This window comes from Onthophagus taurus, chromosome 7 (genome assembly GCF_036711975.1).
Source record: "Onthophagus taurus isolate NC chromosome 7, IU_Otau_3.0, whole genome shotgun sequence".
NCBI classification, from domain to species: Eukaryota; Metazoa; Arthropoda; class Insecta; order Coleoptera; family Scarabaeidae; genus Onthophagus; species Onthophagus taurus.
The window spans coordinates 8,386,526-8,413,547 of NC_091972.1; the positions used below are offsets into that span (position 1 = coordinate 8,386,526).

Sequence of the window (27,022 nt, forward strand, 5' to 3'; positions counted from 1 at the left end):
AAGATAGACATTTCCAGCACGAGTTTAAAATAAATGTGTGGTGCGGTGTAATAGGCAATACATTACTGGGCCCAGTTGAATTACCTCCTAATTTAAATGGAGTCATATTTAATTTTTTTAAATAATGACTTAGTCGACCTCTTGGGAGATCTTCCATTACAACTAAGAAGAAATATGTGGTTCATGCAAGACGGTGCTCCTCCACATTTTTCACGTGCTGTGCGCGAACATCTGAATGAAACATTCCCTTAAGCTTAAATTTAATTTAACTTCGCACAACATTAACATGTAGGTTTTGATAACAGTTGTCGTAAGTGGTCTTAGTTCAAGTCTGTTCTAATGTTGTATTTCGTTTTATTAACTGGCGTACAATAAATTGTTTTATTACGTAATTTTTTTATGGTTTCAGTTTAATATTGTTATCAATTATCAATTACGGTTAGGTAAATGTCAACATTCCATGCCATGCTTGTGTCTTAACAGATTAATGCTACGTCGACCACCGTGAAATGTAGTGTAGTGAATTAGTAAAATTCAAATATCTCGAAAATCGTTAATATTTTCAAGATCAAAGAAGTATAGCTTTTTTCTACAGAAATGATGGGGCTATCCAAATTAAACAAGTATGTTGTAAAATAATTCATATGGCGCATGTGGCGACATCTACGAGTTAACTCAAATCCTCTCACACATTATTGTTTACCCTTACAAAAACTATAAGTCAACTATGAGTTATTATGTAGAAAAGTAGCTGATTTATTAACAAAAATCTATTTTATTTTTTTCGCTTTAACATCCTGTATCTCAGTAAGGAGCAGACTAAGACCCATTATTGTTAATGAAAATATTATTATTTTGGCCTCCTGAACGTACATTTACAATTTGGCCCATTACTTATGAATCACCCTGTATATTTATTTATTAATATATTAAAATGTGCAGAACAGTTCTGACTCATTTCTGCTACTGTGAATTTCTTAGACGTACTTTTCGCCAAATATATCCAACCTTTCCAACTCCTTTGTCCAAATTGCCCTAATAATTCTGTCAGTAATACAGAAACCAATACATAGTTTTAGCTATAGCAGTTCTAAATTAACTAAATAATAGTACAAAAATATATCTTCGGAAGAAGCATATGTGGCTGTTAGTCGAAATATAGAACCTCGCCGATATTTCATTTTTAGCCCTGGGCAGTTTTGTTTTTTAGCGAGGTGTAAAATGCTTCCACTTCGCCAAATGGAAAGACCAGTTTATTTCTTCAATTAACATCTTCTTCCACTTTAGCTTTTTTACATTTTATTACATAACGTCTGCATGTACTAAGATTTTATTTTTTATGATCCACAATCACTCCAAAATAAATTTCGTTTAAAAATAAATATAATATAAATAAATCTGCGACTAATCTTCTACAACACACGGCAAAGACAACAATAGCTAACTAAGCGGAACTTGGTGTAACGTAGAGGTCCGTTAATGACGTCATTTTTTGGATGATGCAGAATAACAAAGGATTTTCCAATCCTTTTAGATTCCACTGTCCTTAGAACCGACTAGTTTTGCACCCTTCAAATTTTGATGATTTGATCTAATTTGATGTTGAAACTGTCATTTTTAACGGATAAGTGTAAAATTTTAGTCATTTAACACTCCTATAATGAACTAATATCAAGTGATTAAGTGACAAAAAAATTAAGTGTTTCCAAACTTTTGTTCCACTCTTTGTATAGATTCCCTTTAAAATAATTTTTAAAGTGTAGAAAATAATTATTTCGTTCTAGATAAAAATTCTAAGATAAAAATATGAACAACTGTTAAAGGTGTAATAAAGAATAAATTTTCATATCAGCTCATAGGCATACATGAATATAAATTAATGCGCCACCACTATATGCAAAATATCTTGAAACTAAATCACCTTTTTGTAATAATATAACATCGTATATGAAAATTTGATCTCGAGTATACGGAAAACTAGTTGCCGGTCCGAACACAAATATTTGCGCAAACTCCCTGTTTAGTTACCGCACAGAGCTAGCACACTCAGTTGTGCAAGAGGACCATCGCTCTTAACGGCGGTTTCGGCTTACATTTGCTTGAATAGGTTCTCATTTTGCGCCCAGAGGGCAGCGCATCGCAAAGAGGGAAGGGACTCGAAAAGAGAAGAGTGGACTGAAGCGAAAGCGGCATGTTGTATCAAGTAACCGTCATTCGTGGTCTCATTAACAACCTCGAAATGAACCCTCAATGTAAAAAATGAGACATCTCTTTTTTTTACTTTCTTTATAATGAGACGTTTTGATAACGAGATTAGAGTTCATTATTTAGACACCGAACTAATCAAATGATAAAGGCAGTTCGATGGGGAATCCGGCGAGATTAAGAAATATCACGTTTACTAATTAATTACTAGCGCGAACGAGTTCAAAAATTCTCGGACGGGAAACATTAATCATTCGATGTAACGAGGGCGCGTAGCTAAGAGAAGGTTGGATTCAACCCTCCCACGAAAAGCGGTAGGAAGGTCGAAAAAGGATTAATTAAAATCCTACGTTACGGTTGGTCTCACTTGGTTACATTGAAAAATTGAAAATTAAATTTACCGTCTTTAATTATTTTATTATAATATAATCATTTTATCAAGGTTATGTAATAGCTTGTGTATTGCACCGTAATATTTGAAACATAATTTAAGTTTTATGCCATGCATTTATTTAAGGTTACATAATCATTTTTTGATCCATTATAGTTGTTTGAAGGAAGATTTTATAGCAGAGTTCCATTTAAAAATTGATATTTTGAAATTAAAAGTATATAATATACTTTATTAGATTAAAAATTTTTCGTTTAAAGAGATTATAATTTTCTTTAATGATGATAACTATTTTGCTTGCACCTTTTTTCACCCACTTAAGGATAATCTTCCCAAATAACCTCAAGGGAAGCATTGAAAATATAAAACTTAAGCCCGTACATTTTCGGTTGGCGATTTGTAGCGACTAATAAGGCGACCATTCGGTTAAACCGAACGCGCCTCTAATGGGCCAATAAAATCCGGAGGGCGCCTCTCGAAAGCACAGCTCCGTCGGCGAGAGCTAAAAGAATTAACCGGGAAAACTGGAAAGGGAAGAAATGGGAGATGGGGGATTTACTGCCGCCAAATTAAAAGGGGTCATAATGTATTTTCGGTTGGGTTGCGTTTCGATTTCGGTTGTGAGAGAATCGGGCCGGATTCTGGAAAAATTTCTCTTTTAACAGCACACCCCACGCTGAAAAACGGATTAACCGGTATTTTTCTCTTTCCCTCTGCATGTGTGGGGAAAAAACACTTTAAATCCATTGATTTAAAGTTAACGCACAAAAAATGTATCCGATTTTTTAACTCTTACTAATCCTAAAATTATCTTAATCGACTATGAGATACATGGACAATCGAACATATTCAATAAGCAATTATGACATGGCAAGCATGGTGTTGACGTGCTTCACCGATGATACATATCACGGACTCAATCGAGTGCCAATACATTTTTAGGTAGAATATCATCGCCAATAAAGCCGATTACTTTTTTTCCAATTTAACTGTTCCGCGTCGCCAAATTGATTTTAGAGCGGCGACAAAAACAGTTTTGCAATAAAAACACGTTTTATTTGTTGACTCTTGTTTGTCGAGAACTATTTTTTTTTTACATTTGTTATGTGAATTTATCAACAATAACACAAAAAAGTTTAAAAAAATAACACACCAAAAAAAAGTTGTGTATTCGTAGAATTAAATCGAATTTGTTAAATAACGGATGCGCCAGTATTTTTCTTTGATGCATTACTTACCATTTTGTAAATAAAACAAATAATATGCAAATAAATTATATGAAGGGTGTATAAGAAAAATAGGCTAAGTTTATTATGAAGAGATATTATTTGTATAATAATTCTTGTATTCGGGAAAACAAGCTAAGTTTACCTCTATTCCTACTTTCAAGTTGTGGGTGAGTATTGATGAATGATAGTCTTGATCGTAAAGTGATGATCTTGTTGTGGTGAACGAAAAGAAAACCAAAAAGAAATCTGTGCATGGTCGAATTAAAGAAGTAACCCAAAAATTACCATGAGTTAGGCGTGACTCTGACAAAACAGCAAATTTGGCGTAATTTCAGCAGCTCATCATTGAAAAATAAACAAAACTTGTATTTATGCAGTCTTTAAGTTTGGTACCTGTAGAACAAAGATGGCAGAAATAAAGAGAATAAAGCATCATTAAGAGATTGTGTTGTCACTTATGAAATAAGATATTGCAATGACAATAGAATTGTTGACAAGAATATGTCGATGCGGCCAAACCAAAACAACGGAAACGCCAAAATGGTCACCTTTTACTTTGCTACACCTTTAAACAACATTCTCATTTAGGAATCTCATTTAAATCGTCCACATAAGCTGCCAACAGATTTGAGAAAAAAGTTCAGTAAAAAGAACATATTGCCTTTTTCAAAGGCCGTGCTAATTTATTATAACACCAAAGCTAATGACAAAGATAACCTAACTTTAATAGCAGAAGTTAAACGCTTACGTATTGAAAATAATTTAATCAAGAAGGCACAAATTCACGGCTGCTAGTCGCAATGCAAAGAAAAGGGAAACATCTGGATGAATTATGGAATTTGAAGAAATTACCAACACCAATCATGTGTATTACAATCTGTCGATGTGACCGTCAAGTGATAACATAAACTCTTGAAAGATTTTTTGCAACCTTGCTATCACCACTTTCTGAAAATTGATAATAGGAAATTGACCGAAAGCTTGGTATGAAGAACAGTGACAAGTTTATTTTAATCCCCCAAAGGTCCAGTTTTGGTCCAGATAAAATTGCCTTGCTAAAAAATCTTTAACGCCTGAAGAGATGAACATCGAACTAAATGAAAAGCATCTTACTGCCAGCGTTGCATAAAAAATTGGGACTAACAAAACAATTTGTGAAAGCCTTACCCAAGATTTTGCAAGAAGTTTCCTCATCTATCTGAAGCAACTAAAAAAGCGTGTGTGTTGGGCTTGATATATGAAAACTAATGTTCGATTCCAACTTTGAATCACAAATGAGAGTGCTGTTGGATATTACACCGAGACGGCTATGTAGTGTTGAAAATAATTAATTGTAGTGTTTATGCAAAAATAAATTTTTTTTTTCATACGGTTGTACAATATATCGATAAACTTTCCGACTGATCTGGCCGATAAGTTAGTTTGTACTGTATTACAACGTAAGAATATTTTTGTCAGTGAAGTTATCGGCAGAATAACTTATTGGGTACTCAGCGGTGTCAATAAGATAGTTATCCGCGAGATATACAGGTGTCCCGTTAAGCGTACAGAGCGGCTGTACCTCGACAACGGTAAGGCCTAAATCGGCCTACGGTTTGGGAAAAAAATCTTTATAAGCAAAGTAACCAAGAGAAATAGCTGGAAATTATTTTGAAGTTCGTAATTCGACCGCTAGGGGGCGTAACTGCCATTGAGAAACATAAAATTGCCGCTATCTCAGAAACTTAGACGATGAGCTATAATTTTGACAACATCATTTAATAGCTTGGATAATACCGCATCGCTTTTGTTTTGCGATATTTCTCATATCTGTCATAATAAGGGAGGGGGAGGCCAATGCGTTTTCATATGTTTACATTTTAATATCTCCTGGACCATTCAACCGATTTCTTCAATAATTTCTAATAATTTTAGAAGGTGATTTATGTTATCATATAGCTAAGAACGTTGGTTTAATTCGCTAAATATCATTAATATTTCAAAAAAAAACTTTACGGGTTTGTAACAGTCGAGAAATGAGAAATTAGAACGAACATTCCACTGGATTAAAGGCAACTCATGCGTATCTGTTGATATCAAAAGCGTACTGACACTGAATTCGTGCCATTCGAGCACGTTAGGTACGTTGCGGTTGTGGAAATGGCGACTTTGGTTCACCTATGACCGCTCGCCAACTCTAATAATGGAAGGCCCGTTCGCAAATTATTATCGTTATTATTCCATTACGGCCGAAATTGATTTATAATTAACGTCCCCGCGCACAGTTCCGCATGATTTATATCGCGCACCGTTCGCATAAATCGTCGTACTACGTTTCGCACATCAATTGGGTAAAACCTATTTGCTTTTTTTTTACCTTTTCCACATCATCCAAATTCGTAATCTCAATTAATTTTAACCAATAATAAAAAATTAAAAAAATCATTTAATTACAAGATTTTTTTAACTAGAAGCAAATCTTGAAAGTCTCAAGAAAGTGTCCTTGAACTTCGAACCCCATTATATGTTTAAATAAATGAACTTGTCTTGATTTGTAAAATTGGTTTTCATGAAACCTTATTCAATTAAATCAACCCCTCTTGCAAGTTGTTTGAACTATTCGCGTAGTGTCATCCGTCACCGTCATGGTGTTGAATGAAAAGCAGAGGGTTAGTTCTTAACTCAAGAGCCAAACTAAGTACCGAACGGGACAAAATGCGGGAATTTCTAGAGCATCGAAGCGAACGAGGTCGGACAACGTATAACCCATAAATCAAAGGGGTTAATAATCGCAGAGACTCTCATGAAGTATTTACGTTTAGTAGACGAGGGAAGGAGGGGTTGTGTTGGTTTCGCGTAACTACTTAACCAGCCCCCATATCCCAGGTATGAACCCCCTTTTATCGAGTCGTTATAAAAAGTAAATAGCGTCATTCAATGCGCTCGAGGGCTAATGGACTTGGTCATTGATTTGAACGCGTTGTGGAGAAAAAATAGGTTAAAAGCCTTGGGTGGAAAAGATTATTAAATATTCTTTGGTCGATGAAGTAAAACTAAAGAGCGTGTAGTGTGCTAATATAATATTAACCTTTTTCTTTTATAATATTACATTTTCCTTTTTTTATTTTTTTCAATAAAAAAAATTTCACATTTCATTCACATTTTTTCTCAATTTTTTTTCTAGGGGTGGAACAAATACATTTTTTTTCATATTTACCCTGAATTGACGACAACGACGATATTTGATGTATTTGCTACGTGCCTTGATTCGGTAAAAGGTTCCATCAAGGGGTGGAATTTTTTTGTCGTTCTTTTCAACATGCGACGAGAAAAATGGCGACAGAAGGGAATAATTAGGGGCAGGGGTGAAAAACTAAGCACGCTGCGTTTTTTTTTCTGAGAAATCCTGTCGAAACGAACGCTTTGTAAATAATTTATCCCGTGATCCCCGAGTGCTGACGGAGCTCCCAACCCCACGAGTAGTGGTCGCCTCCTTCAACCACCCCCTTTCACCCTCCCTTGTCACGAAGATTAATGCCTTGTGCGGCCGTAAGACAGAAGGAAAACCGATCTGGCAAGTTAATGCGTCATTATTTATTATTTTTCTCGCCTAGAACGAATAACTTTTTGCTCACACTTTATGACGGAGATTTTCCTTCGTAAATTTTTTTCTTAAAAAAAAGCACCCTCTCGTCGAGAAAAGGAGTTGATCATCTCATACGGTTCGTGCAAAAAAAAGTCATTCGGCGAGTTTGTTGGATTTCAGAAACGTCTATTTCATTTTCCACCCTACGTTGTAAGTGGCCCTTGGGTTGCGTTTGAACCGTCGCCGCCACCATTTCTGCAGTTGAGTTTAAAACGCTTTGTGTTTGTCGAGTTCCGCGACTCGATTTACTGCATCCGACGTGAAAATATTTTTAGATATAATTTTACTTAAGTTTTGGTTGTTAATTTTACCTCCATCATACTACTTTCGCCACCAAGGTTTTTTTAAACCAGATAAATAACCTTGATTGTTGTGGAACACACCGGTTACGATATACAATAAAATATGTTTTTTCCTAAATATAAAAAGATATAGAATTTTCTATAAAAAAATCTGGTGGAGAGCTATTTAGAGCACCTGTTGCTTCAAATAACATCAAATCACGAATTTGTCTCGCTCTGGTAGTCAGTGCATCTCCCAGACCACGGCCACCTGTCACCATAAATAATTCGTAACCTAGGGGGGTGCGCGCGTTCTCTGGATACAGACGACGTCTTCACTTCCCGAGAGAGATTGTTGTCGTCGCCGTCGTCGCCCTTCTATACCAGTCAGAACAAGTTCCATCGTTGAGGTTCACTCAGTCAGGGGTTCCATCTGGAAATCCCCCGTAGGTGGAATCCCAGCTGGAGATACCGCCCCTTGTTGCGATGTCCTTCCCTTCACACCATCCTCCCTTATTCTGACTTATAACCCTAAGTCACGTTTCCAACAAGCACAACTTCGACATTATCTTAGAATCACCTTAGGGGTCTTCGAATCGTGAATCCTTGTTTTAGGTGTCGCCGTTGATTATCAATGGTGCCAACAACGACGAAGGGGAGACCTCCCTTGGCACCCTTCGTAGCGTGTCGAAGTACCTACGTGTAATCAAGTAACGTGAGTTGATATCGGGAAATTTAATCAACATCGTTGTAGTGGCGTTAAGTAAAACAAGTATGGGTTTCAATTGAAATTCTATGGTTTGACTTTGTTGGTAGACTACTGTGTTGGCGTCGACCTCGCGGAATTTACAATTTCGATTAAGCTCAATTGAGAAGGCCGTTAGGTTACGTTATTAGGCGATACGTTACCTTCGGGGAGAATGGACCGCAATTGATTGCCCCACAGTAACTTTGCAGCAACCTTAGTGGATTTACGTGTGTGGTGTTTCGAGAAGAACTAACTCTCAACGAAAACTAATTTTGTCATTTAATTGTTATTGTGCCTCTTCTCAAAAAATTCAAGCATCTTATATTTATTTATTTACAACAAAGTGTATTTTTCAATGTGTATTCTACATCAAATTCATATATACAACTGACAGTATAAAGAAATTTGATGTCTTGACCCTCCATTGTGAAAGCGAGATCCAATATATACCGGTCTCTCTCACTCATCATGTAACACTTATGTAGATGGCAGTGAGAAGCAAAAATGCAATTGGCGCCAAATTCAAATCTTTTATTTAATTTAATATTTGAATAGAGAAATATTTTTGATCTAATGTGCTTTTTGTGGATCTATTAAGCTATATTTAGCTTGCGTAAGCCAAAATAATTACAGCTTAATAGACCAATAAAAAGCACCTCAAATCAAAAAGTTATAATTTTATAATTTCAATGCAAAATAAAGAGAAATCCATTGGCGATTTAAAATTTTATATTTAAATTACAATATAATTACACTAAAAACCCCTGTCCTCGTCTTCTCCGGGATGACCCTCACAGGTTGGGTTGGGTTGGCCGTTTTTGTCTGTGGTTTTCAATTGATAAAGTACATATAACAAAAAAGCATTATAACAAATAAATGTTGGTTATCAAACACCAACTGCTTCTTACCCTAAGTGACACGGTGTTATCAAAAATTTGAATACTATTGAAATTAAAAATTAATATAATTAAAATACTAACCTGTCCTTATTCTTGGGAAAACAAAATAATTTTCCAACTTCATCTTCGCTACATCCACACACAATGCAAAACATTTTTACAATAATTATTCTCGAAAATTATTCGTAACAAATACAACGCAAAAATAGATAATAAGCACAAATAAGACAATAAACGCAAAAGGACTGTGTGACATGTGACATATGACATACATAAAATGTCAAAACCGCTTAAACAAAGTCAACAGCTTTCTGTAATATTACTAACGACATGTACGCCATCTACTAAGGATTTCTATCAAAATGACAAAGAGAAAATATCGGTATTATGATGTGATAATAAGAGATAGAGAATGGCCTATCATTTTCCCGGTGAGCTAACTCTCTGGTGGTCTTGACACCTTAAGAAAAACACTCGAATGGACACCGGCAATTCTGTAAATATTAACAAAACGACAAAGAGATATTCTAACCGATTCCAAATTGCAACGAAGTGTCAGAATTTATAGTCCATACCACGAATAAAGCAAATGACTCATCCGTCGTTTAAAACCGATTTTGAAAGGTTAGGCAACCAAATACACGTAGCGGATATGTGTGTAGCATTACCGAGAAATGTATTAATTATAAGAAACGTTTAATGAAATGATATGTAAATGTCTCATCAAGATAAGTCCTTGTCGCATATATTCTAATCGTGTCCGTATAGATATTTGCAGCAAATAGTCGTATAAATAAGCATAAAGGTAGGGTAACAGAATAGGATCCACGTATATTCAGAAATTCAGAATGGTATATTCAGTAAATTATATTTAATTCCTTAAAAACAAGACCATTTAGTAGTATATAGTAGCACCCAGATTTTTTAACCTGGATTCCACGGAATCCCAGGCTTCCACAAAGAGAAGTTTCTGCATTTGGGTTGGTGCGTAAATAACATAATACTAAAACTAGGAGAAAATAAAGAAATGGGCCTTAAGAAAATGGACCTCTGCGTAATATGAGAGTTGACAACGCTGCGATAATCGTCAATTTAGAGTATGACCTGTAAAACATGCAATATCTATATTTACGAATAATAAGGTAATTGACTTTGCAATGCATTAAGGAGTAATGTACAGAGTGAGGAGATCGATGCGGTTTAGACGAATAAAAACCTAACTCAACTCGAACCGGAATTGTATTTACTGTACACAAACATGAATCGAGAGTTTATTAAGGATTTAACGCTTAAAGAACTAAAGTTCGAACTGTTCGAAACATATTTATCGGTTAGTCCTAGAAGATAAACGAGAATTTAATGTTGTTGATGATTGAATACTTCAACAAAAAGCACTGTTACGGTAATCTGCAAATTTGCAGAACTAAAACATCAAAGATAAAAAGAAGTCAACCTATTGAACGTGATACAATTTGATAACAACAATTGGGGTTGAGTTGAATGATGTAGCACTATTTTATTTGAGGAGTGTTTTCTTAAACAGCATTATTTACCCGAAATCGCCATAACAGAATTACATTATTCAATCCAATTATAAGGTTCATTACTTAAATGCTATCAAGTTGTCAAAAATTGAGGCATCTAGTATATAGTCATAAACGCATCCAGTAATAAACCCAAAACAATGTGGAGTATTATTAATGTTAATGGAAGCAGTGACATATGCTTGTATGCTGGCTACATTCTCCGTATACGTTGGGACTCGAGATTCAAGCCCTCGGAATCGTGTTTATTGCCTTGTCAAAACCTTGTCGAAATCTCGACACTTTCTCCCTCTATGATATGTCTCCTGCTGAAATCCGCGCTATACTTTGTAAATGTGGAAGTATTTTATAAATTTTAATAAGTATATAAATTTTGTAAGAAAGGATATAAACATACTTATACAACATATTTGTATGCAGGAGTCCCCAACTCTTCAGCCAATGCAAGCAGGAGTTCCAGAGGATAGTGTTCTGGGTCCAACCTTATTCGTGCCAGCACCGTCTTGACAGATTACTTCTTTGCGCCTCCAAAAACGAGCAAAATGAGCAAAGAGTTAGCGAATTAAAGGTAATTCCACAAAATGTGCGCTGATCATCTCTACATTAAAAAGAGGTGTGTCCGTTTGTTTACATTGAAGATATTTCTCTACTTATTAAAACAGAAAATAATCATACCTCACCACTGAAAATAAACTGATTTTGTATAACTCTATCCTAAAGCCTATATGCAACCTGCCGGTAAAAGTCATATACAACAACTCCAATAGTTGCCTTGGTATATACCAAATAAACTAATCCTTGAGAACTTGAACATTCCTACACTTACGAACGTTATCACACTTATCACAAACCATACAATACGCCATATGAAACGCACCATCATAGCGTGACGGAAGCGAGACGTTGCTTCAAGAATTTGTGCAAAGAAATTATGGAAAGTATCGAATTACCCTAGAAAATCAATTTCTGTCCATTTCATTAAATAACTAAGTGTAACATATTTTTTCCATAAACAAAAGTTATGCTATTTTTAAAAATCCGTGGTTGGTTGTTTTGAAAAATTGAGACATAAACTTACCCTCGAGAGAGCGTAAAGGAAAAATAAGACATCCTAAACGACACATACAAACACACACAAATCCCCACACCTAGCGAGGAAAGGACCTCGTTATCCGCCCCCGTATGCTGCGCGCCCTGCGTTTTCTGTAAAATACGGCATTAATCTACATTTTTCCGGAAAGGACCGGGCTGAAATTTCTCGCCACTTTGTTTCTTTTCGTGACAGCGAGTAAGCGAGCGAAATATTAGAAAGGGATTGGTAGGAATTGTGATTTTTTACATCGGATTCTCTTTTTTGTTTCCTTTTTTTTGTTTTGGGTGGTATCATAATGACCGCAATATATCCGTATCAGGCAAATCCGAAACAAAACAAGATGATTCCTCGAGATCCCTTTGCAATTTGGACTTATGTATCGTTTTTTTTTCTTTTTGGTTATTCGGGATTTATAGGGCGTGAGAGGTGACGCCGGGCTCGGTTCGTCTGTACAATATTTTTTTTCTCCCTCCGAGCCCTTTTACCGACATCACACTTGGCCCGACCCTTCAACTTTATGCGATCATCCTTGAGCACGAATTGGGATGATAGGACTTAAAGGATATACAGGGTTGTTTCAACTTTTTTATTCCGTAAGCTTTCTAAATGTTTCTTTTTTTATCTACTTTAAAAGATAAATCTTTTTAAAACATTAAACGGAATTAACAATTTGTAATCGAATCAATCAATACTTGATTAGTTACTTCAAAATGAATTTATTGTGGGTTCAATATAATCAGCAGTGATGTTGGAAATTTTCAAAAGGATAATGTGTAACATTATGGACGCCCCCTTGAATAGCTTCAGTTTGTGGTATGTGAATAGGTCTTAACGACCCGTAGTAATATAACGTAATAGAGCAAGGCTATAAAATCGATAACAGCGAGATTTGAAGAGTATTAGTCGAGTGTAATCCAGGGTTTAAATTGGAATTATGAGGGTATTTAAGCCGAACTACCCGAGTTTGAATTTCGAATAATCGTTACTTTATACTGATGGAGACAAGAAACGTCAGCTACGAGAACTAGACATTAACCAGACGTAACATCATGATTATCAGTACGTTTACGTTCTAATTGTGTATGTTCAACGATTTCTCTAATCTCCGCTTTAAAACTTTTAGTTTATCTTCTCGAGCTAAGATAATTTTGTTGCTCGAGGTCAAAAATGACGTTTAATATTAGTTTGCGGAAACGGGGGAAGTCCGTATGTCGCCCGACGATGGCGTTCCTCTGCTAGCACCTTTTATTGGGGCATAAATCAAATGCGGTGGCGGCTTTCGCAAGCTGGCGCTTGCTCCCCAAAACCGGCGGATATCATGTTGGGACCGGTTCGAACCCCTGACGGTCCGCCGACTTCGTACTGTTTAGGCATTTAACCGGCGACGTAGCTTCCCCCCTTCTCCCACCACCTAGTATCTCCGATCTAATACATCTACATTATGCACGATATGCTAAACATCCCGGGCGCAAGGCATTTGCATAATAATACCGAGTGCCAATAACGGCTGTATTGCCGCATTAAGGTTGATAAATTGTCCGCAGACGGTAAATTGCTTGAACAAGTCACCATTATTAATTTAACTACAACATATTTTGTTTGATCGATTTTGGTAATTAAGCAAAAAAACTTGACAATTTTCAAATCAAATCAAACTATGCTAATAACAATTTGGATGTCATAAGTAATGTCTAGTTTGAAAACTTTTAGTTTTTCCGGATAATGAGTCATAGTTGAAAACGTTACAAGGAGTAACATCTCATAATGCCACCCTTGTGTTTTGGCTTATTTTGGCTTTTCGGCTCATTCTTTGTTAGCAACGTGAATACGCGGTTCCAATGCACCTCATACCAATAAGCGCTCATCGGCCATTACTACTCTGTCGGAAAAGCTAGAATTGGAGTAAAAGTTTCGGCGCTACATTCATACTTGCAAAATGGATAATAAGCAGGTTGTAAAAATGGAAATGGTCCGGAGCGAACTCTAGAGTGAGGTTGTTCGTAAACAACCCCTCTTTGAAGCTCGCACAGACTACATCATACCTACTTTCTTAAATAGGTCACACTTTGGCATTGAGACAATACTCCAGAGCAACTTTAGCACAGGTAAAACGCTGACCATCCACACTAGTGAATCAAAGAAGGCTGGAGGCTCAAATAACTGCTATAAATATAGCAGCTAATGTGATCATCGACTCCAAAAAAATTGGCAGAAACGCTTAGTAGGCATCGAACTACATCATCGTCAGTGAAGTCCTGTCGGTAATCACTTGAGGAGGATAATGTTTATAACAACGTGACGATAAAGTGGGGGAAAGGAATAATAAAAGGCACGATCACTCTACCCGTCTGTTCTACCTTGACCGGAAGAGGTCAACTCAGTTCCTGGGAAAATCAAAAAGTGACTTGAGGTTCCTCGCCCACTTCCTGACTGGACACTACAGGTTATGTAAGCCTATGTTCTACATGAAGCTGGCGAACACACCCCTTTGTAGAGAGTGTGGAATGGAAGACGAGACATACCCTTCTGTTCTATATTAACGTTCATTAAAACCTTGGGCTGGTTTCCTGACCCCTAAATGAACTGTAAATTGTGGGGATGTACAAAGGGCCCCCTGGAGCCTAAGTGCTGTGAATAGGAATTGACCCCCACATGAAACTACATACATAAATACAATGCAAGATATATAGACACATAAAGAGTAAAAGAGTAAGTATAAATTTATCAAGGTAAACCACTTACCTCCGTGCGAAAGTTTCATAATAAACACTAAAAAACTTTTTTAATACGTACATCTTTACTGAAATAGCAAGAACATCATTTTCCTCGACGCTAATGGAAATAACGACAGATGGAGACCTTTCCTAATTAAATTTTCGAGGAAACAATTAATTTTAATTAAGTGCCAGATTGTGATATAAATTAATCTAGGGTGGGTTAAAAATAATTTCGATATTAAATCAAAATTAAAACTCACTTTGCTATGAGATATAAAAAAACACTAATGATAGTTTATTCATTCAATAAAAAATAATTAAATAATTAAAGAAAATAATAAAATAATAATTACGATTTTTTTGAATAGAAGCAATAAGCTTTTGTTAAAACAAGGAAACCCCACAACGAAACCCAACAACATACGATAGCTATTCCTGTCTTTTCCAATTAAAATTTCATCAATCACTTTGAGGTATGGTGGTTTGGGAAAAGCGAGGTGGGGAGGTAAAACGATTCAGAGAAATACCATTGAAATTAAAGCTACACGATTTCGTAGAACCTTTACTCAATACACCCACATGAAACATATCGTACATGTTAACATTCCGTCTTTATGTAATATCGGAGGACCCGAGTTGACTATGAATAATAAAAGAAAAATGAGTATTCTTATTATTTATAAGTACAGTTCGGAAATATCCCCTTCAAAAAAGAAAATTAGAGATAACCACAAAGAAAATGACAAAAAAAAATAGTAAATTGCCCATAATAAAATAAAAAGAACAAAGAAAAAAAGAAAAAGAAAACACTTTCTGGAAGTAAAAACATTTTGCGTCCTCTTTATACACGACGTCGTGCTTATAAATTACAATTAGTTTAACGGCGACCACTAAAACGGGATGTTACCGTTTAAGAAAAGCCTAAAAACAAGGGGCAGTTTATGGATACAACGGAAAGAAAAGAGAAGGAATGAAACAGGAAGAAAAAAAAAACAACGTTAAAAAGACCGTTAGGTTTAAGAGAACGACCAGGTTAATATTTTCCTGAGAGAGTCAATTTGGTAAAATTTAGGAAAACGTCTCCTGCTGTGAGGTATAGTGGGGTGATTAAGAACACGTGTTCAACACCAACGCCCCCTACTAACGGTCGTTATGACGGTGGGCGATTGAGAATTTTCATTGAACTGCACCGACGTTAAACATCAAAGAGAAATTGGAGAAAATTTTATGATTTTAGTTTTGGTGGAGGAGCCGGGAAATTCTTAATTTCAACGAAATTGATATCAATAATAATTTTCGTTATATTCTCGTAACTTATATTATAACAATAGTAACACTTTGTTTTATTACTAAAAAAATTAAATTAAAATATCCCGTTTAGATCATTTTAATTATTATCCACGTTACTTTAGTCTCATAATCAATAATAAGATATCTTTCGAAAAAGATAAAAACAGCCTTGAATAGAGTCAAAAATTTTAAATTGAAAAGAAATTTTGTTTTAATAAGCTGTTCGGCAGAAAAAGTGAGACCTAGAGGAAGTTATCTCCATCAAAGAGCTCTTTCGCCAGAAAAGGATTCTGAGATACTAACAAAAAATTGGCACTCTGAGAGAAGATGGTGAACATCACACCCTTCCTGAACTGTAAGACATCATGTATGTCTCATCTATGTATGTATGTCCCAGAGCAGTAAAAGTAAAGAGCAACTCAAAAATAGTTCAAGAAGGGTTCACTTCATATGACTTTCGACTTCGCCTATCGGAATATTTAGGTAACTTTATTGCTAAAGTCAACTTTGAAAACATTTCTAATCTACATATACTGTTTGCAGACAGTCTGTGTCACTCTCTAATTGACCAAAGGACATTCCACCTGTTTGGACAACAAACGCGCTAATAAACTAGCTAGAATGGCTGTTAGAAATCCACCCTTTTCGCTAGAGTTATTATACTTTCCAGAGGTTTTCAAAATACGTCAAACTACCAACAGTTTTAGTTAATAATGTCAAAAAACTAGTTTGTTCTGGGAATCGTTCTGGACGCATCAAATTTCTAATATTACATATGGTTGAACTCGTACGAAAGGGTAAATTGCAATAATGAAATAATATACAAGGTGTTGCATTTAAAACCCCAATGTGACTCACAATATCAAAAACACCGCAAATCTGACAACATTCCGAATGTCAAATCTAGAATCTCCGTATCTAAAAATAGGTATATCTCAAATTTGTGCAATTCTCATTACGAATTTAGGCACGAATTGTTTTATTCTGTACACTGTAATTATTATATACAATTATATTATCTATTTTTCTATTGTTAATCTGTAATAAATTTCCAGGTAAACATCTATTGATGATGTTAATGCGATTATCTAAAAATATGTCATGTTCTTTGTTGCTGAAATACACAAATAACCGTTCTATTACAAATACTAATTAACAGTCGACAGTTTATTAATTAACATTTATAACACAAACGATTATTACATTCAACCAATTAACTCTGTATCTAGTTATTTTATTAAACAGTAAACTTATCACCCCTCTCTACATTACAAATTAAATCTACTATCACAAGTTAATTACCTTCCTTTTGTTTCCGGGTTATCGATGTTGCTCTCTTGTTACCGACCATTTCCAACACCCCCCGTTAATATCTGTACACCTGACAGTAGTAGGTTTGCCGTTTGCGAGAAAAGGAAGGAGAAAAGGTGTTTGAAATTGAAGTAAAAACAGTTTTCCCATTATGTTTTTCCTCTCTCTTCGTCGGTATCGCCCTCATGCCAGCAATCCCCCATTATTTAACCTAAGGTTGGGTCGTTGAAGTATCGGCGCGGTAATCTTTACTTTACATAAATCTGGCAAGGGCAAACTTCTCTCATCCCGCCGTGCATTTTAAAACATAAATCATCGTGGCTAAGACGTAAATTGCTTGAGAGAGGGTCGCGATAAAGGTGTTTAAACAGGTTTTTAATTTGTAATCTTTTACGTGACCCGTACAGGAATGAAATTATGGGTCGACCTCCTTTTAAATTTGTAATCTTTGGATTATTATTTTAAAATTTATATAAACAGACTTTTTTATCTAAATGTTAAATTTTTAATCTTAAAGCAATTTTATGATGATTCACTTCGACCTTAAAAAATTTCAAAAAAAAATTTTCAGATTAATTTTTCATCTCCGACTACGAGTACTTTTCTTCGTAGATAGAGGTTGGAAAACCGGAGCGAAATTAAAATTCCGAGCTAAATCGATCGTCACCCCTTGGAATTTCCATTATGACCTTTTTCTTAATGAACCGGTGATTGATGTCCGAGTTACCAATACATTAAATTGATGAGCAATATTTTTTTAAATTCTTAATCATCTTCGTTTATTACTTATAATAATGTAAATTTACTAATACCATCGAGTAAAGAGTCTAATCGGAGTTTGACGCGTTGGGAGTTGATCGCGTGTTATAAAAACACATTTGAAAATCGAGAAATGGAAATACACGATCCGCATCTCCCTTGATAATTTTGCGATTAACGTTTTTTGTATCTACCTAATTCCGGCGCTTCAACCCTCGCAGGTCAACATGAGCAGAGGTTCCGTTGAAATGGTAGGGTTTTTGCGCTTACAGTTGCCACTTCGGCGACAGTATCATGGAAAATTTGCATTGCAAATGCACCAGCCCAACTTCCCTCCTACCACCACACCGTTCAAATGCTTCTAATTCAATTTAATTCCAAATGAATGATGGGTACTTATTAAAAAGTTTAAAAGTAAACGATTTTAGTTTAGAAACTTAGAAAGTTAAATGATCCCAAAAAAAGGTTGTCCAAATACACGGATACTAAAATTAATAACAACCAATAAGAAAAGCGATTAAAGTAACAATAATACCCATGGGAGGAACAGTGCAGTTAACAATTAAGGTAAACCTGTATAGACAAATAGGAAAGAGCGGAACTGTGTAAAATTAAGAAGAAGATACGTGGTATAGCAACGATCTTTCGCTTTCCGAGCGAAAAACTGACGTAGCTCAGTTTGTTGAGTGTGCAAAACTTTTCTATTAAAATCAAGTTACGACATTAAAGAAAATGCACGGAGATAACAAACCGTCGTCGTCAGAGTTTCAAAGACTTTTGAAAAATTATTTTTTGGAATAATCTAATAACTTTAAACCTACAGTGCAATATTTCGTCGCCGGGCGTGCAATACCTCCAATGTGACATACCTTCCTAAATCTAGATTTTGACACTAAAAGACGCATTGGAGATTGCCGCATCTTCTGGCGATATCTCTAATGTTCCGCAGTCCACTAACATGGTATTCAAAACAACTTTTTCAATCGCCAATGTGACGCATGCCCAAATACTATGACAGAAATATACCCAATGTGCAATTAAGCAACATTGGTGTTATTTACCAGGCGTTCAATACCTCCGATATGCGTTCTTTAGTACATTGGATTTATATTTTCGCAAGACTGAATGTACATCGGTTGTATTTCCTAACCTTTAAATTCAATTCTACGGCGGTTCAACAGTTTATTTACAACGTTTGTTTGCCAATTTCCTTAAAATTCGAAAGCTAAATTAGTGCTAGAAGTGAATTTAGAATCGAAGAAGCCGTTATAAAGGTATGTATCATTTTTTATAATAAATAGTTTATTTTTGTGTTATAAGACGATTTGTGAAAATATAGACCCATTAGCAGAAGTAAACAAAAAGGGGTAAATACTTTTACTCTCAAGAATTCTCGCTGGTAGAATAAGGTGTGGTTTTTCATGCAGAGTATCCTGTGTATAAATATTTTTAGCCAAATTTTATGCTTGAATGTAGTATTTTATTTCCAGGAAAAATGTCTTCAAGGACACGAAAAATAATGAACCTGGTGCAGATGAATAACAGTGCCAAAAGGAACTGTTTATCTCGACCAGATCCGCCAAAAATAGTTACTGGAAATTATGTAGTTAGCTGCGATGGGACGCTTGATAGAGTGAATGATGATATGTCGCAGAAAAGTGAAGATGCAGTTCCACAACCACAACCATTGGAATACACCAATCTGATAGAAGAAAAAAAGAAGAGAATTCAACTAGAAACGTGTAATGACATTATTTACGTAGAGGAGCCAGGTAATAATGATAGATACCTGCACACGAATGACACGGTCCTGGAAAAATCGAATGAGGTAGAAACTGCAGATAGGCATCCAACTTTTGGTCTGGGTGAAAATCCAAGCATCGGACTTGAAGAACTCGAAGAATTACGAAGAAGTCCACATTTTGTGCTCATTCACGTTCCAGAGGAGATGGAGAACACAGGAAGAGACACTGATTTTGGATCTGTCGAAGATCCTTGTATCATAGAAAACAACGAAGAAACAGAGGATGAAGTCCGTGAAAAGTTCGAGAACGTCAAAGAGGGTGCAGTAGAGGGCAAAGAAGAACAAAAACAATCGGAAGATCCTTATTCTGATTCTAGAGGAGGTACAGAGATGGGTAAAAAATATAAACAAATAAAAAATGCAGAAAACGATTCTGATTTTGAACCAGAAAATAGTGATGAGGAAGGCGAAATCATTTTAAAGAAAAGGACACATTTGAAGCGAGGAGACAAGCTAGAAGCAAAATTAAAAAGAGTTCGAGGTAAAGGTTATGAAGGTTACAGAAGAAATAAAGAAAAACATATAACATGTACTCCAAGGGAAGCTAGACATCTAAAGGCAAGATGCAATCACAACACAATAGAAATAGAAAAAATAACAAAAAAATCTTTTTTGTGCGCTTCACTTACCGATGAGGACAGACAAGATATTTTTCGAAGACTATGGAAGCTAGATACTTGGAATGAAAAAAAACTATTTATCCGAAATCTCGTTGTCACCAGACCAATTCGCAGACGAAGAAAAGACATAAAAAATAAGGATGGTGATTTCAAGAAAAATGAAGGTCATGACTATTTTCTTACGAAGCGAAATGGGGAAAGACTCAAAGTTTGTCACAAGATGTTTTTACATACTTTAAGTTTGGGTGAAGACTGCTTGAAGAGATGGCTAAAAGAAAGCAGGTCGGTCTCTGAGTCATCTACAGATGATACTATAAGTCACTCTGAAGTTCCGATGAATAATAACAAAAAAGAAACTCGTCAAGGTATACAGCAACAGAAATTAAGCCGCACTGTTGTTGAGTGGCTTAGTTTGATACCAAAAGTACCGTCACACTATTGTAGAGCATCTTCATCTAGACATTATGTTGACAATGCTTTTGTTTCAAAGCAAAATATGTATAAAATATACAAGACTTGGTGTACAGAAAATGAAAAAGAAGTAACGCACCTTAAATCATTTAAATGTATTTTGAGGGATGAAAAAATTTCTATCCACAAACCTCGCAAAGATCAATGTGATACTTGTGTTGGTTATAAATGTGGAAATGTTTCTGAAGTCGAATATAATCTTCACCGTGGAAAAGAAAAAGCTGGTAGAGAAGAAAAAGCAGCTCTGAAGGCTAGTGCAAGTGATGAAAACTTTGTTGTCACCATGGACCTTCAGAGTGTTTTGACATGCCCAAAACTCCTAGCTTCAGTAAGCTACTATAAGCTGAAGCTACAACTACACAATTTTACCATTTATTCGTTAAACGACAAAAGGGTTGCGCTATATGTATGGCACGAAGCCAATGGCGGAGTTTCATCGAATGAATTCACGTCCTGTGTAATTGATTAGTTGCTGTCCAAGCTGGAGGACCAGAACAAAATTAGATCATTTGTTCTGATTTCGGACGGATGCAACTATCAAAACCGCAATAAGGTCTTGGCAAGTGCTCTTAATGACTTTGCCGTTGAAAAAAAAGTAACAATTCGCCAGCTTTTCTTAGAATAGGGACATACCATGATGGAAGCTGATTCTGTCCATTCAGCATTAGAACATTACTTCCATCCTCCTATCAACTCGCCGACTGACTACGTGGCAAGAATGCGGCTGGCTCGACCAAATCTTCCATACGAGATAAAAGTTCTAGATCACACTTTCTTTAAAAAATATGAAATGCCTTCTAATTTTCCGTCCATTAGGCCAGGAAAGCGTGTGGGAGATCCCGTTGTAGTCGATGTTCGTCAAATAAAATATTTACCTGATGGTAAAGTTTTATACACCTTGGACTACTCTAAAAATTGGCAAGAATTACCTCATCGAAGATGTCCTCAAGAAACTGCTTCTTACACTATGCCGCTTTATAAAAGACAACTGCCAATATCTGACGACAAATACAACCACTTGCAAGACTTAAAGGGAGTTCTAGAAAAAGATCATCATCCATTTTACGATGCATTGCCGCACGAACATAAAAAGAAGAAAACTAAAAACTAAAGTTTTTCTTTCAGTTGAATAATTAAGTTGATTTTCTTTTGAAGCGTTTTGATACATTTCTATGCATAAATAAATAATATAATAATAAATAAATTTTTGAGTAGACAAGGCTTTCATTTGTTTTGCACAAATATATTATTTCTAAATCCTAAAATAGGTACCATGAAACCGTAAAGTGGTAAATACCAACAATGTGATATTTTAAAATGTAGCAATACCCCCAATGTGACTTGCATAAGCGAATTTTTGGAGAAAAAAGGTGTTCCGATTGTTTTTGTGTGATCTGTTACATTCAAAATGTATATAAATCAGCGTCAATACAATTTTTTATGATATTTTTCCGAATCTCCTTCAATTATATAGTTTTTTCGTTCTCCTGTAAAATTTGTAATTATTCACATTAGAGGTATTGCACGCCCGGCGACGATTTGCAAGTGCAAAATTTCACTTAAAATGCAATACACAAAAATATATTTCCATAGAAACCAGGGCATAGTATGTTTCTTGTTGTAGGTCTAATGTCAGTTGCATTTTTTTTGAGCTAGTTACTTTAGATGCTTAGATACTTTCTAGTTCTAGATCTAATGTTAGTTCTAGTTTTACACTAACACTATCACTAGAACTAACACAAGACCTAGAACTAGAATCATTCGGGTTTAGCCGTCTTGAGAAAATAGCGGCTAAATCCGAATGTTTCTAGTTCTCAGTCTAATGTTAGTTCTAGTTTTACACTAGCACTATCACTAGAAGTAACACAAGACCTAGAACTAGAATCATTCGGGTTTAGCCGTCTTGAGAGACGTGTGGCTAAACCCGAATGTTTCTAGTTCTCGGTCTAGTGTTAGTTCTAATATTACATCAGCACTATCACTAGAACTAACACCAGACCTAGAACTAGAATCATTCTGTTTTAGCCGTCTTGAGACACGTGCGGCTAAATCCGAATGTTTTTAGTTCTCGGTCTAGTGTCAGTTCTAGTAATAGTAGAAGAGATTTTGGTAATCATCCTCAGACATGTCAAACAGCATACAATGCAAAATGCATCAAACTTGCACTTAAATTGAAATAAATCAATATTATATAGTCCATACCACGAGAAACGCGAATAACTAAATGATTTTCGTTAATATTTTCCAGATACGGTATCGATGTTATGCCCATAAATTCGCATTAATGTAAATATAAGTGAGACTATTCCTAATGAAGTCAATTTTATTATCCCTTAATGTCAAACGTATCTAATCTTTATTTAGAGAACAGCTAAATAAAAGCACAGCCAGTGGAGCAACCGTGTATCGTACCAAGTCACTATTGCAATTTTAGTCTATTCAATTTTCTGATAATATTAGTCAGACAATACATTTTATGTATTCCTATAGACGAACCACCGCTATTGCTGCATGGGAGTTTATAGATGTCATTTAACTTAGATAACATCGGTACTTCTAGTAGGTTCTTTAGTTATGGGGCGAGAGAACATTTGGGAAAGATGTGGAAAAAAGAAAGGTTGGAGAGAACAAGGAATGCTGGAGAATGTGCAGACAAGGTATTGGAGATGGGTACTAGGGTTAGCGAGGGAGACTTCAGGGTATATAGTGAGGGAAGAGGTTAAAGTGGACTTAATAAGTGTGAAGGCTGGGAGAAGAGCAGTGAAATACTAGGAAAGGATAGAAGGAAGGCCGCATATCAAGGAGAAGTAAATCAAGGAGAAGAGGTTGATATATGGGCAGGGAGATAGGGAAAAATATTATAGGAGAGTGTCATATTCAATGACTGGGATCAGCAATAGAAGAATGGAGAGAGGTGAAATGTGGAGAGAATTGAGGGATAGAGACGGGAGGCAGGATAGAAGGTCACAGGTACGAGAAGCGAGATATAATGTTAGGCATGGGGAGATAGTGACAGAGGAACTGCCAAAGTATCTGTTGATGGAAGGGGACGAGGCAGGGAAGAGATTTATCTAATTGTAAGTCAAATATCATCTATAAAAGACGATAAGAAGAGAAGATAAGTTGTTAACAATTATCTGTTGAAATACCCAAGAAAATTTTGAGCTTTCATTTCAATCTTCACTGTGATAGCAGCATTTCTTAGTGACATAGAGGTAATATCACAATACTGGAATGTCTCTCCAAGAAGTGTAATGGAGATACTGCTCTCATAGTTAACACCTAAGTAGACAATCTCGATTAATCTCCATTATTAACGCCAATATCAAAAACAATATTTCGCACTACATAATCATTTCAAAAAATCAAAACTAGTCCACTTAAGTAAATGGTTGGGTTGGAATATCTAGACATCGCAAGCAAATGAAGACAATCCTTGTTACAATAACATAACTTAGAAGGAACAATGTGTGGGATAGTATAGTGCATAATTTATGTATCTTGCAACTTAACACAGTTTGATTCTTACCTGTAGTTTGTGTTGCTTATCTCAGCATCATTAATCGTATTCCGTGTTACCTATCGTCTCTATGGTGATATTTCTGCTGTAGTTGGTTGATATAAATCGAGTTTGGTTATCAGTTGGACAGCTGACGACCGAAACAACTAATTTGATGGGGGCGATTCGCGAACGCGTCGAGTAATCGAGTAAGCGACGGCGTTTATTAGCGGGCGAGAATTTAAATTACGACCCCTTCCCCGAACTGATCCCCTGCGGTTCAACACCGACCAACGAAATAATAAAAAAGGGAAAAATAGAAAAAGCTCGATATAGCCCGCGAGATTTTTAATTAAAGTCAAAAATCGAAGTCGCGTTTTCGATCGGCGAAGTGGTGTTAGGACCCTCCGGACGAGGATCGCCATCATCATATCCCCCTCTCGTGTCGAGCGAACGATGCCGGAAATGAAAGCTCACTCGGTGGGTAACAAAAAAACCACAATGTCCCCACCAATATCACCCCTTTTACACGACTGCAGCACCGATTTATGGTGGCTGACGTGAACCGTTGTCATCCGTATATACGGCATAACCGCACACACTTTTTATCTAAAACATCCCGCTTTTACAAGCCTGTCCGTTTTTGTTAGGCTAAAAACTGTATTGGTACTAGAACGGGTTGAAAGGGATATGGTTATAAAAATTGCATTAGCTTTATTAATGTATGCAAAGAGAAATGCGATTTTTTTGCAACTTTACATCAGACACTAATGATATTTTAAATAAAGTTTAAATAGGCAACTTATTATGCAGGCTTCAGTTAGATTATTGTTTATTTAACTTTTAAAACTTGAAAGTTTAAATTTATGACTTTAATCCTCTTTAGTTCCTTTATTATTTTTTTATGGAAAAGATCGTATTTTAGGATTATCTAGCTACGGTTATTGAAACTGTTGTCAGGAAAGGTAATGTCCTTTTTAAAATTTTAACGTTAAATTGTTAATCATTTTTTGTGTGTAATGAATTTAAATAAATGCAATATAGATTTTTTAATTTACGGTTTTAAAATTCCTCGTATCAGTTGTACGACAACCAAAAAATACACATTAAATTAAAAAAATAAATTCCGATCCGTATGTACGGATTCATAAATATTTCATATTCCACCCCTGTCCAATTTAAATATTTAAATTTGGTTTTCGGAAATTGCGGAAGGTACCCCGAGGAGAATATAAATACGAAATAAATACAATTTTTTGTACTCAAATTAATTACATTCAATATCCTGTTCTGTGCAAATTAAAAATTTTCCAATCTATGTATACTCAAGTAGTCTTAAACTTCCCCTTTTCCAATTTACTTCCTTCCAACAATTAATAAAAAACCCAAGCTAAAACAAAATGAAGTAATTTTTAAACAAGATTAATTTGTAAAGAAGTAATTTAACTAAAATTAATTTTATGAGAGACGACGCCTCGGGGATGACCCTTTCGTCGCCTTTGCTTTGCGCGGCATTTTTCATTTTTTCCTGCCTTTTTACTTTTAACCGGTTTTTATCAAAAAATTGCTCGTAAAACGAGCCGGAAATTCGGTTGACAGCACGCAATTTCGCCCGGAAAACGCGATTATCCCAAAATTGAAACGCTTTATCCTTCGGGGGCATCGTCTTATGTCGTCTGAGCTTTAGGCGACGACGTACGCCGAGTGAGAACCGTGATAATTTAATCACGAAAAGCTTCAACTTTACGTTCTATCACCAAACGTCTACTACAGTCATCGACATAACAAGATTACTAATATCAAATAAGAATATTGAATTCTACATAAAAAGAATATATTTTCAAGTACAAAACATAAAATTGACTTTTTTAAACCAATGTTGATTAAATAATTAGTGCACTAATGAATAAATACAAATAAATGCAACACGAATCTATTAATTTAAAGCAACACGAAGAAAATTCTGAATCAATTAGTGCGTCTGAAGACGTGCGGTTAAATTCGAAACTTTCTAGGTCTAGTGTTAATTCTAGTTTTAATTCAGCGCTAAATGGTTGTATATGATTATTGAAATAAAATTAGACTAACACTTTTAGTGACAGAGTTAGTGTAAAATTAGAACTAACAATAGACCTAGATCTAGAAACATTCGGATTTAGCCGCACGTCTCTCAAGACGGCTAAAGTCGAATAATTCTAGTTCTAGGTCTTGTGTTAGTTTTAGTTTTAGTTGAATAAAAATATGCGACATAGTGATATCTTATACTAACTAGTGCTACCTACCACTGTCACAAGAACTAACATTAGACCTAGATTTAAAGATTTAGTTGTTCAAAGTGTGAAATAGTAGTTGCCTACCCATGCGTGACGTCACGAACGGGCCTTCAAGCTGTGTACTTATTCCCGAGATGTAGCACTCCCTTCCCCGTATTAATCGAGATTTTACTATATAATTTTTTCATTATGTGATTTTGTAGTTTACAATACCGGGGCGAAAATAAGTAAATACTTGGTTGCACGGTAATTTTTACCATTTC

At 35.6% G+C, this 27,022-nt stretch overlaps 1 protein-coding gene and 1 long non-coding RNA gene across 3 annotated transcripts in view; both read right to left on the reverse strand.

Annotated features, from left to right (window-relative positions):
• Positions 1-27,022, reverse strand: part of LOC111422796 (uncharacterized) — a 116,440-nt gene that overhangs the window by 79,619 nt on the left and 9,799 nt on the right. The gene's annotated exons all lie outside the window — the stretch shown is intronic.
• On the reverse strand, positions 9,191-9,620 carry LOC139430633 (uncharacterized). The gene is made up of 2 exons (XR_011641024.1): positions 9,460-9,620; positions 9,191-9,301 (listed from the first exon to the last, which is right to left on the reverse strand). It is a non-coding gene; the product is annotated as an uncharacterized lncRNA (long non-coding RNA).